Below are 12,343 nucleotides of genomic sequence, written 5' to 3' on the forward strand. Positions count from 1 at the left end.
TTGTATCCACTATATAGCGCAAAACTTTTTTTCAATACTTTTTTTAAGAACTTACTACACTTCTTACAGCTGTTGCTTCGCTGAGCGTTTTTGTCCTTTTGTTTTTGAAACTATGGGAAACGTTTCTGGAAAAATGGACATTGGTCGTTGCATAAGACATTTTAAGTTGTTATTGATGATTTCAACAACTTTTTTCATCAATTAGCAAGCGTTATCAAATTGGAAAAGTGGTGGAATGTCTGGAGGTTACGCGTGCAACGAATACGCGTGGAATTGCAAAGGTCCCTGGTTCCAACCTGACGAGGACCTGTTTTTTAAAAACGGGAAACTTTCCTCCATTTCACAAAAATTGTCGGCTTATTATTTGTCTACTATTACTTTGTCGGCTGAATTGTCACATCAACATTTTTTTGTTTTATGCGTTTTTCATTACAGTTGGTTTTTATGTTTTCATTTACTACTAAAATTTGTAATTCTACTAACCTTAATTTCGTAATTTTATGCATTTTTTTCCTAAAAATTTTTTCTAATTGATTTTGGCTTGTATTTTATCGGCTTACTAACTTATTTTTGGATCGTTTGAGAGAACATAGTTTGCATGTTTTCCTCCGGGTCGCACAAAACGTTAAAAATCTTAGAAGATTTCAAAGTTTTCCATTGCCACCCTTTTTTCACTCAAAAATTGTTTGCGAATTTTCATTAAACGCTATCGAATGTGCTTCTGGACATGTTTACCGCAAATTGAACATCATTCCAGTTAATTTTTTGAAGTTTTTAGTTACGGTTTTTTTTCAACAACCTTTCCGGTTTCTGTGGACGTAGTGGCTCTCCTTTCAACTCCTGTCTGCTAGCTTGCAATGCTACTTTTGTGGTATCGCAAGTAATGCGAAGCTCCGCTTTGCCTCTGTTTTTAACGAATCCATCGGATCGATTGTACCTGCTAAAAACTTGCGTCTCCGAAATAGTTTATAGCGTTCGAAATTCATGTTTGGCAATATTGCGAAGATATTAATCGAAAGATTCCGGAATTCTTTTAATTCTTTCTGAAAATATTTGCCTGTAGATCGTACTATTTAAAATTTTTTCTTCCGAGCAAGTTTTTTGGCCTCTCACTTTTTGTTGGTTTTCTTGTTGGTTGAAACCGTCTGTGTTCCGGTTTTCCTGTGCACGGATGGCCAGACAAAACTGTTCGCTTCAGTTGATTTACGTGCAAGGAGATTCAACCGCGTGTTTAGTTCAAAACTAGATTGTGTTTAGTTCAACTCCAAAATATGAAAAGAAAATTGGGGAACAGTGGCGGAATTAAGAGAGGGCAGGAGAAGCCTTCTGGGATTTGACCCCCTCGCTAACCAAAGGGATCTTTTGGTTTGTGAGGCGGTCGAATTTGGTATTATTTCGTGCATCCATTTGGTAGTAATTTTTGACATGTTTTCGACCGACCAACTATAAACATTTTCTAAAAGTGCTTTCGGTGCCAATATTTTGGAAAGTGAGCGCGCGCCAAAAAAAGCATTGTTAACTTTTTTAAAGTCTTAAACCTTGTTGATTTTGTTTTTGGCTTAAAAGGTTTCTGCTAAGGTCTTTTCAGTTTTGTAAACGCTTTGTAAATTTTCTTCCAATTTTAGTTTTATATTATATTCACTGGCATGTTTTGGTTTCAAACTAGCCTGATTTATTTTGATAGATCTAGTTTTTTCGACTTTTTCGATTTTTTTTTGGATTTTTTTCCGACTTGGCGTCTTTCTAGTTTTGAATCGCAAGTGGTGTGAAGTGCAGCTTCGCCCTGATACGAGCAATCTTATTTCTTCTGAAAGTGCGTCTACTTCGAATTTAGCAACTTAAGTCAAATAAAGACTAAAAAAATCTCATTATAAACCGCATCAAAGTGATTGCACAGATTACTGATATGAAATTGTAACAAGTTTGGAAAAAAAAACTTTCATTAATGATTTTGACCTGAGTGAGTGTTTCATGTCTTTTTTTCTCAACATAAAGTTGTGTGCCTTCTATTAACAGGCGTCGTTTTTTATTGCATTTATTCTTAGTGTTAAAAATTTATACCTTTGAATACTTTTTTTGATGCTTTTGATCCAACTGTTTTGAGTTACTAATTTTCAACAGTTTTTATCATTTTAAGTCAAGTTGGATTTCCGGTTATTTAAAATTTTCTGGTAAAATTTGAAGTTTTCGGACCAGAATGAATGTAAAAAGTTTCCTTTAGCGTCAACCTTTTGAATCTTTTAGTTATCATAACGCAATTAACGGAATTTAACTATAGTCTTACCTCATTTTATGTTTTATTTATTGGATTTTATTGTTCCGACTTTCGATACGAAAGTTACGGAATATTTGTGCTCGGGGTGGTTTTTTTTTCTTCAGACAAATTACGACTTTTTAACTAGCCATTTCTGACTAATTTTTAAAATATTATTCGAAAGGTATTATTGTCTTGAGCTCAAATTTGAAAAGATATTTCCCCTGTGATCATTTTTTGTAAAGTTAAGGGGGTTTAAAGATTGGCATTTTGGCTAATTTGGACAATTAACGCGTGATATCTTTCGCGATATTAACGCGTAAGCCAAGAGTTAATCCGCGTTAGAAATTGTTACAAATTGGTTGAAAATAGTTTATTTGCCATAATTGATTTGTTACAAGTAGCGAGATCTATCCTTTTGTACTTTATATGGCGCGTGGGGGGATGATTTTCATAAAAAAATTCAAATTTTAGAAAAAATTTATTTTTCTTTTTGTTTTTTTTTTCATTTATTTTCCCATCTTATTAATGCTCCATAGACCTTAAGAGGCAGTCAGAACATTCAAGGCCTCGCCCTGATACGAGCAGTCTTGTTAAAAATTGCAAAATGTTTATTTATTTTTTGAGCTGACAAGTTTTTCAACGGGATTCATTTATTTTTTCTAACTTCCATATGAGAAAGCAATGATTTTATAGTAAAGCAATAAGCTTAGGGGCTTCTACTGGGAATAAAACAAATACAATTTTATCGACAATAAACGTTTCAAATGGAATTCAACGAAATCTTTAAACAAATCCTTAAAGTTGAAAAAATATTTAATGGTACGGCTTTCATCAGCTTTTCGAGAAATTTTATTTATCTTTTGAACGTTGGCATATAATTTCGTATCACATCTGTTGCAAAGCAGCGCTTGGCCGCTGTGTAATGAATATAATAGTATCAAATATTTTTTTTTCAAAGTGTCATACCGCTACTGCAATAGCAGTAATTGATTATGTATGTACTACCAACCTACGGTGCTTAGTTATTACTTTCATGGTATACTCAAGGTCACAGTGTGTTATGAGATTGAGACCAAGTGAGAGGTAAGAGTTGTTCAGTGCTGATCTAGTTCTCAGTAACCAATAACAAAGCAAAGAAAAGAAAACTAAATTCAATATACAGAATACAGTATTGAATTACACCTTGTTTTCAATTGATATCGCAACGCATATCACATGGCGCAGCCAGCAGGATTCGCAGCTCAAGACAACCGAACGGAGATGGGAATCCCCGTATTTTGGGCGTCAGCGAATTTAGATCCTCCGTGGCAATTCAACAATTCAAAATCTGGTTCGAACAATTTCTCATGGCGGTAACGGTTAAAGAAAATGTGAACCCAGAGATTATTTTGAAAGAACCAAAAGACATACTAGAGGAGCCACCTCCTCTACCAGAAACAACTCGAGAGGGAGAGAATGAAGATGCGAGGAATGCGAGGACCCTTAGAGACAAGCTTGCAAGGGGTAGAGTATTGTTGGAGAACGAAGAGAGAAGGACAAGAGGCCCACGAGTCGGACACAATGTTTTCTACAACGAAGTACAAAAGAAATTGGTGTCCAGATTATTTTTGTCTTTGGGTACAGAAGGAAAGAAAAGATTCCTACAAAAGAACCCACATACTGAAATATCGAAAATGACGTTCAGGGAAATTACAGAACTTGCAGAAGTTTCGTTTCAAAAGGTGAAATGTGTAACGTACGAAAGATACAAACTGTTTACGAGAATGCAAGAATCCGGAAAATCTCTGGAGTCATTTCACGCAGCGTTAACTGCGCAAGCAGCCCGATCCGAATTGGGAACATTGGAAAATGAGATAATTCGTGATTTATTTATTTCAAAAACGAAAAACATGACATTCCAGGACACGCTGACATTCGAGACCCTAGACAAGGAAGAGGTTCTGAAAAGGGCGATAAAGTTCGAACATAGCAAGTTAACCACAATGGCGTTCCAAAAGCGGCTACAGGAGGATCAAGTAACAATTACACCTCGGGAGTGAGAATAAAACAAGAACCTGTAATGGCAGTAAGAAATTTGTCAGGGACGACAAAGAATCGAAACAGAAAGGAATCAAATAAAAGACAGAACAATAACAAGAACCACAACACGAAAACAAAACCATGTAATAGATGTGGAAGGACATTTGATCAGGGAAATTTGAAAAATTGTGCAGCGATGGGGAAAACTTGTAAGAATTGTGGTAAACCCAATCATTTTGCAAAAATGTGCAGATCTCAACAAGTAAGTGAAGTTGCGGAAGACTCGGAAGGATCGGTAGAGGAATGCGATCAGATAAGTGAAGTTTTTGGTCATGTAGTGAGTTTGAAGTTATGTCGATACAAACCTAACAACCGGAAAACGAAAGAGTTTCAAAGTATGTGAAAGATCGAATCAATGAAATAAGGAACAATTCGAATGCAGAAACGATACAAGTTCAGAAAATAGATTCAATTCGAGATCCAACGTTGAAACGAGTAAAATCACTAAAAGCCATGGTACGAATCGGTAATCAAATATTACAACTGACAGTGGACACGGAAAGTCCAGTTTCATTTCTCAACTGGGCGACGGCGAAGGAAATTATGGAAAAATCAAGCAAAGTAAGACTCATTCCGTCAGGAAAACTGAACTTGCAGGCAAAATTCGTTGATTATAACAAACAACCGATCAGTATATTGGGAGCCTTGAAGACAAACCTTCGGTCGGCGGGCTGGGAGGTGAAAGGCGCTACCTTTCTTGTATCAGAACGTAAGACCAGATGCATCATGGGACTAGATTTGCAAGGACAAGTGGGAATAGTTACTACACAAAAACCAGCGCCAAAGGAACTTACCAGATTCGACGTGTTCATGTGCGAGCAGTCAGAAGGTTGGAAAGAAAAATTTTTCACTAAATTCAAAAACTTATTTGAAAGACAAGGAATTTCAAAAAATCATTGTAAGTTCAAAATTAAATACCCACTATGTCCAATTCAAGAAAAGGAGAGAAGAATCCCAATTCACATACAAGATAAAGTTGAAAAAGAAATCGAGAAGCTGTTGACAGAAGGTCATATAACAAAACTCGATAAATGTACAAGTGATTGCTTTATCGCTCCGATTGTGATAACAGTAAAAAAAGACGATTCAATAAAATTGGCGATGGACGCGAAACCAATTAATAGACAACTGTTCAAAAACAAATACCAAATGCCGAACGTAGATGAGCTCATCGATGGGGTGAGCCAAATAGTTACCGAAAACAAAAAGGTTACTCTATATTTCACGGTGTTAGATTTGAAATATGCGTACAGTCAATTAAAATTGGTTGCAGATACAGCTAAACAAGGCAACTTTAATATTGTTGTTGGGAAAGCAACCGGAACATACAGATTTTTGACAGGGTTCTATGGTTTAGCGGATATGCCAGCCGAATTTCAAAAGGCTATGGATAGAACTATCAATCACGCTAAAAACACGTTCTGTTTTCTGGATGACATTCTTATTGTGTCGAAGGGAAATGAAATTGAACATGGAAATCTGGTGGAAGCGGTACTAAAGAAATTGGATGCGGAAAATTTGGCATTGAAAATCTCGGAGTGCGAATTTTTCAAACAAGAAATGAATTGGTTAGGTCATCACCTCTCAGGAGCAGGGGTTAGAAATCTGAACCCGCCGAAATTGCTTAAGCAGTTAAGGTCATTTCTGGGAAGTATAAATCACTTAACTAAATTTATACCTAACGCAGCAAGTCTGACTGAGAAATTAAGACCACTTCTTAAAGAAGAGAATCAAAAGAAAAAGTTAAAAAACATGAAACTCCCGGTAAAAAAGTTTGAGTGGGGGAATGAACACACGGAGTATTTAATGCTATAAAAGAGGCTGTTGCAAATATTACAAAAGTATATTATTATGATGCTAACCGAGAGACACGAGTTAAATGTGACGCGAGCCATGATGGGCTAGGGGCTACATTGGAACAACAAAATGATGAAGGTCTGTGGGTTCCAATTTCATTCGCACCCCGATATCTGAATGCCCAAGAAAAAAATATTCATCAAATGAACTGCAGTTACTGGCAGTTGTTTGGGCAGTAGACAGATATAAACACTACCTTTTGGGAAAACCATTTACCATGGCAACAGATCATAAAGCGCTTACATCAGCGCTAGATGGTAACAAGTCGAATAAGACCTACCAATCTCGTTTGACCCGGTGGGTTGACCGGTTATTGCCATATCAGTTCAAAATAGTTCACATTCCGGGGAGGGACATGGGCATAGTTGATTATTTATCGCGTGATCCCTCCAATGATCCTTGGCCCGAATCAGAATTTGACAAAAAGTTTGCATTGGCGACAATAAACTCCTTTCATGAAGCATTAGACTGCATGAACAGTAGGCTGAAAGAAACTGGGTCGCTCGACCGGAACGAAAACGTTCTAGAATGTTCTAGAAAGAATGCAGAGAAACAGTCATCAACTAATGGCTGCTATAGCAACCAAAACGGTCAAAAACGAACAAAACTCGACCGGAACGAGAGAAAACAGTTTCCACTACTGCAAAAACAGCTAAACACAGCAGTTCAACATAAACCGATCACTTTTTTGTCAACTCAACTCAACAAACAGTCGTGCTCAAATAAGTGGAACCGCTCAATGTCAAATGCAAACGAACTTTCGAAAGAGGAGGAGATCACAGAAACAGTACAGCGAACGAGAAAAATCTTTAAAGGTGGCCGGAAAAACAGAGAGAGCTCCGACAGTGAAACCCGACAGGCATCACGAGTGAAATGGCAGCTCGAACCAGATCATTAAAGAGAAGCAGATCAGAGACTACTTTCATTCTGGCAACTAATCGGAGGAGAAGGCAACATACCGGGAAACACCAATACAGAATTGGTGGCAAACACAGAGGAGATCAAGGACAGCCCAGAAAATGGACAAAGTTCAGCGATAACCAAACCAACCGCGTCGGCGGAAAGAAAGCTAAGTGAAGTGCAGGTAATCGAGATGGATTTGACGACTACAGAAGAGACTGAGAGTGAAGAAGAAGTGTGTGCAATCGAACCACTGAAGACGTTGGGAAAATTAAAACTGCCGAAGCAGCAACAAAAGGAGACCCTGGACAATTTAGCAAAACTGTTCGACAAAAGTCTGTTGGCCGAATTAACAACCGAAGACACTTGGATGGACCGCCTTAGACGAGTGATAGAAAGGGGGGACAAACAAGGCTTCGAATAAATGGGTCCATATACGAACCCGTTGTGGTCACAGATGGCAGTGCAGGACGACTGCATTTTGGTGAACAATCGTTTAGCGGTCCCAGTCCAGCTAAGACAAGCCGTTCTAAAGAGGATACATCGAGGACATCCAGGCCAAGAAACTATGTTAGGAGTATCACAATACCTGTGGTGGCCACATATGAACAAGGACATTGTGCCGTAGTTGCACCAGATATGGTAAGTAGTAAAATATCTTATTTCAAAAAACGCATCAAAACCACTGCAACTGCTCATGCAGCCGGGACAGGAAGTACAATTAGATTACGCGGGGCCTATTGAAATTCAAAAAGGAAAAAAAATCTACCTTCTGGTAGCTATAGATAGATTCTCAAAATTTCCATCGGTGAAAGTTACGAAATCTACAAGCGGGAAGTGCACGGTAAAATTCTTGAGATCGTATATCGACACACATGGAATTCCGGAATCGATTCGCTCTGATCAATTTTGAGGCTTTAAGGGGAAAACTCTACAAAAGTTTTGTTCGGAACTCAATATCGAGCAAAAATTCTGTCCGGTGGGGGACCACCGAGGCTGTGGTTTGGTAGAACGTACAATCCAAACTATAAAAAGAAGATTGAGGGTTATGTTGCTTGAAGAAATTAATAAATCGATCAAATTGTGTCTTAGTATCATAATGCGATAATGCGAGATTTGCGGTGGAACAAGCGGAAAATCATACAAGTATCCCCATTTCAAGCGCATTTTGGCAGACTACTAAAAACGGAATTTAAAATTGTGAGGGATAGGTTTTTAAACAATTCTGATTATTCAGACAAACAACACTTGGAACGTTCAGCATCGACGGCATCTCAATTGAAACGCAGAATCTACCATTCAAGAGAAAACCTCAGAATAGTACGAAAAGGACAACTCAGCAGAGATACAAGCCCACTGCATAAGCACCAACTAACCTCGGACAGGGATAGAGAGAGGGCTAAAGCCCTAAAGTAACTGCTGGAGGCGAACGCCCGCTGGAACCACGAGAGAAGAGATGCGGCTAAAAATGATATCAGACGATTAGTGGACGAGACCGGACTACTAAATCCTGACCTATGAAAGGAGACGATATATTCATGGGAGAAAGGATTTATTGAGGACAAAGTAGAAGATCAAAGTAAATCTCCGCCTAAGACAATACTCAGAAAGGACCCGTTAACAAAAAGTGGACAGGCACTCACAAAACAATTAAAGGGAAAAATCGCTTCCGAAACAGACTCAACTATCAAGACGCCTACAGGCTCTATCTATCGGAAGTCTGATATTGCACAATCGAGAACAGTTTTAATACAGGAAAATCAGCGGAGTGCGAGTAAGAGCCCATCGGCAGAACCTACCGAAAAGTTTCAAAGGATCAGTTCCTCTGAATTACTCGAGGATATAGGTTCCGATGAAGAATTGCAACGAGACATGGAGATAGCGGATGCAATGAACCCCATAGACCGATTCCAACAGAGCCAAACAGTAGTGACTTCAAAAGACGCGGAAGCAGGAGGAGGTCTGAAATTAGCGATCAAGAGAGCAAAACCAAATTTGGCGGGTCCAAGTTCACCTGCAGAGGAGAGCGACAAAAAGAAGACGGAGAAGAAAGCTAAAGAAAAGAAGAACTAAAACAACCAACAAAATGGGACAGGCCAAACTGCGACGGCAGCCGATCCGGAACAGGAGCAATCAACTTCAAAACAATTTTGGCAGACTACTAAAAACGGAATTCAAAATTGTGAGGGATAGGGTTATAACAATTCTGATTATTCAGACAAACAACACTTGGAACGTTCAGCATTGACGGCATCTCAATTGAAACGCAGAATTGACCAATTAAGAGAAAACCTCAAAATAGTACGAAAAGGACAACTCAGCAGAGATACAAGCCCACTGCATAAGCAGCAACTAACCTCGGACAGGGATAGAGAGAGGGCTAAAGCCCTAAATGAACTGCTGGAGGCGAACGCCCGCTGGAACCACGAGAGAAGAGATGCGGCTAAAAATGATATCAGACGATTAGTGGACGAGACCGGACTACTAAATCCTGACCTACGAAAGGAGACGATATATTCATGGGAGAAGGGATTTTTTGAGGACAAAGTAGAAGATCAAAGTAAATCTCCGCCTAAGACAATACTCAGAAAGGACCCGTTAACAAAAAGTGGACAGGCACTCACAAAACAATTAAAGGGAAAAATCGCTTCCGAAACAGACTCAACTATCAAGACGCCTACAGGCTCTATCTATCGGAAGTCGGATATTGCACAATCGAGAACAGTTTTAATGCAGGAAAATCAGCGGAGTGCGAGTAAGAGCCCATCGGCAGAACCTACGGAAAAGTTTCAAAGGATCAGTTCCTCTGAATTACTCGAGGATATAGGTTCCGATGAAGAATTGCAACGAGACATGGAGATAGCGGATGCAATGAACCCCATAGACAGATTCCAACAGAGCCAAACAGTAGTGACTTCAAAAGACACGGAAGCAGGAGGAGGTCTGAAATTAGCGATCAAGAGAGCAAAACCAAATTTGGCGGGTCCAAGTTCACCTGCAGAGGAGAGCGACAAAAAGAAGACAGAGAAGAAAACTAAAGAAAAGAAGAACCAAAACAACCAACAAAATGGGACAGGCCAAACTGCGACGGCAGCCGATCCGGAACAGGAGCAATCAACTTCAAAGTCGGGGAAGTTAGGTCATAAAACTCAGACAAGTTCTACGCCTTAATCAAAACAGCGGACAAACTTGAAATGTATTGATTCCCAGACACCTCCAGAGGACATACTAGATACATTCCAGAACCGAAATTTGGCACCTTCCGATTGGGAAAAGTTTGCAGACCAGTTACTAAAACGTGGAGTTCAGAGAGTTGCGGACGATATTAGAGGAAACCCACAACAAATTTCGGAGAAAGATACGACATTTGAACCACCACAAGGATTCTCGGACGAATCGAGTGCGGAGGAGTCGAGTGTCAGACGAAGCTCCAGGCAAACGAAGAACAAGGAACCGAAACGCTTTGGTGACCCGATAAAGCACTCAATTAAAGAGATTTCAGAGAATCTGACAGGGGGAGCACTCCTCAAAACAGAACTTCAGAAATATCGTAAAGAACTAAGAGACTTCAAGGAACGAAGTGATAGACCTGTGGAAGCAAAATTAAGACGGCTCGAACGACACTTATTCATGCGAAAATTTGGGTATGCTACGCTAGATGAAGGAGTGGAATGGAATCCGAGTTGCGAAATAGAGCTGGAAGAAAATTGAAGAAAACTATGAACTAAACCTTCAGTAACCCAAAAACTTTCTTGTGAACTGAGTACAGTAAACTCTTTTTAAGATAAATTATCCTACTTATGTTGTATAATTTATTTTTACCGAGGGGGGTGTGTCATACCGCTACTGCAATAGCAGTAATTGATTATGTATGTACTACCAACCTCCGGTGCTTAGTTATTACTTTCATGGTATACTCAAGGTCACAGTGTGTTATGACATTGAGACCAAGTGAGAGGTCAGAGTTGTTCAGTGCTGATCTAGTTCTCAATAACCAATAACAAAGCAAAGAAAAGAAAACTAAATTCAATATACAGAATACAGTATTGAATTACACCTTGTTTTCAATTGATATCGCAACGCATATCACACAAAGTTTCAAGCTTCTTTTGCTGTTTACTTGGAATTTTTGTACTACGAACACTTCCCTGTCGCTCCTTAAGTAAATGGCCAAACCACAACTTAAAAACAATTTTTTACGGTTTTGTATCCGGCTAGTGTTCAAAAAAAGAAAACCGCACAAAAATGAAACATTTTTCGTTCTTTTTCTCGCTTATCATTTAAAATGTGCATCTTATGTCACGTTTTTATACGCGTGAGCCGAGATTTAATCCGTCTTATAAATGTTTACTGATTAACACTTTGTTGATGCGAAATATATCTTTTTGTTTTTTTTTCAGACGTACGGAAGTATAGTTTCCTGATGTTAAAAAAAATCGGATTTTCTGAATGTTTAAGAATTTCTCTGAAGCGAAAACTGCAGTCGAAATTGACCTTAAAAGTCCTCACTCTGTTACAAAAAAAATGTTGATTTGACTTTCGAAGAAAAAAACGCGAAGATTTGAGCTCGAGGTGTTTCTCTACTAGCAATTTATGACCAATTTATTTTTGTCATCCTTAAATTATCGTTGTACTGAGTTTAATAGAAATGATTTTGTCACCTTCGATCTTTTTTCGTAAAATCAAAGAAGTTTGAACATTGCCTATTCGATCAATTTAGGATCAATTTTTAGTTTTTTTTTAAAGCGAACACTACACTACATTGTACTTAAAAGGCAGTCGGAACATTAAGGGCTTTGCCTTGATACGAGCAGTCTTGTTTTTTTTGCGCTCTATTTAGTTTTGTTCTTAGGAAAATGGATACTCTCTTTCCAATATGTTACTCCTGTTTAAGCCAATATTTTATTCCTGGTTAAGTCAAGCATGCCACAAAAAATATAGTTTATAATTCATGTTAGCCAAAAACTAAACTATTGCGTTCGCCGCCGTTATGAAACCCACTTATAATGTGGTCGAAAACGGAGCGAGATACTGCCATATTCTGCAAAACCAGTTCAGAGGAGTTCGTTTGTTCTCTTAATGCATAATTTTACTGATCTGAAACAAATATTCATTCTGCAAATCAATAGTTTCCCTGTATCCTTCTCTTCAAAAGCAAGAATCAGTCAATTTCATTCCTTTTTCTACGAAAATAATTTTATCTTTTTGGATAATTTGTAGAAATTGGGAAGAAACAAAAACAAGACTGCT

The sequence above is a fragment of the Symsagittifera roscoffensis genome, chromosome 1, assembly GCF_963678635.1.
Source record: "Symsagittifera roscoffensis chromosome 1, txSymRosc1.1, whole genome shotgun sequence".
Taxonomy (NCBI): Eukaryota; Metazoa; Xenacoelomorpha; order Acoela; family Convolutidae; genus Symsagittifera; species Symsagittifera roscoffensis.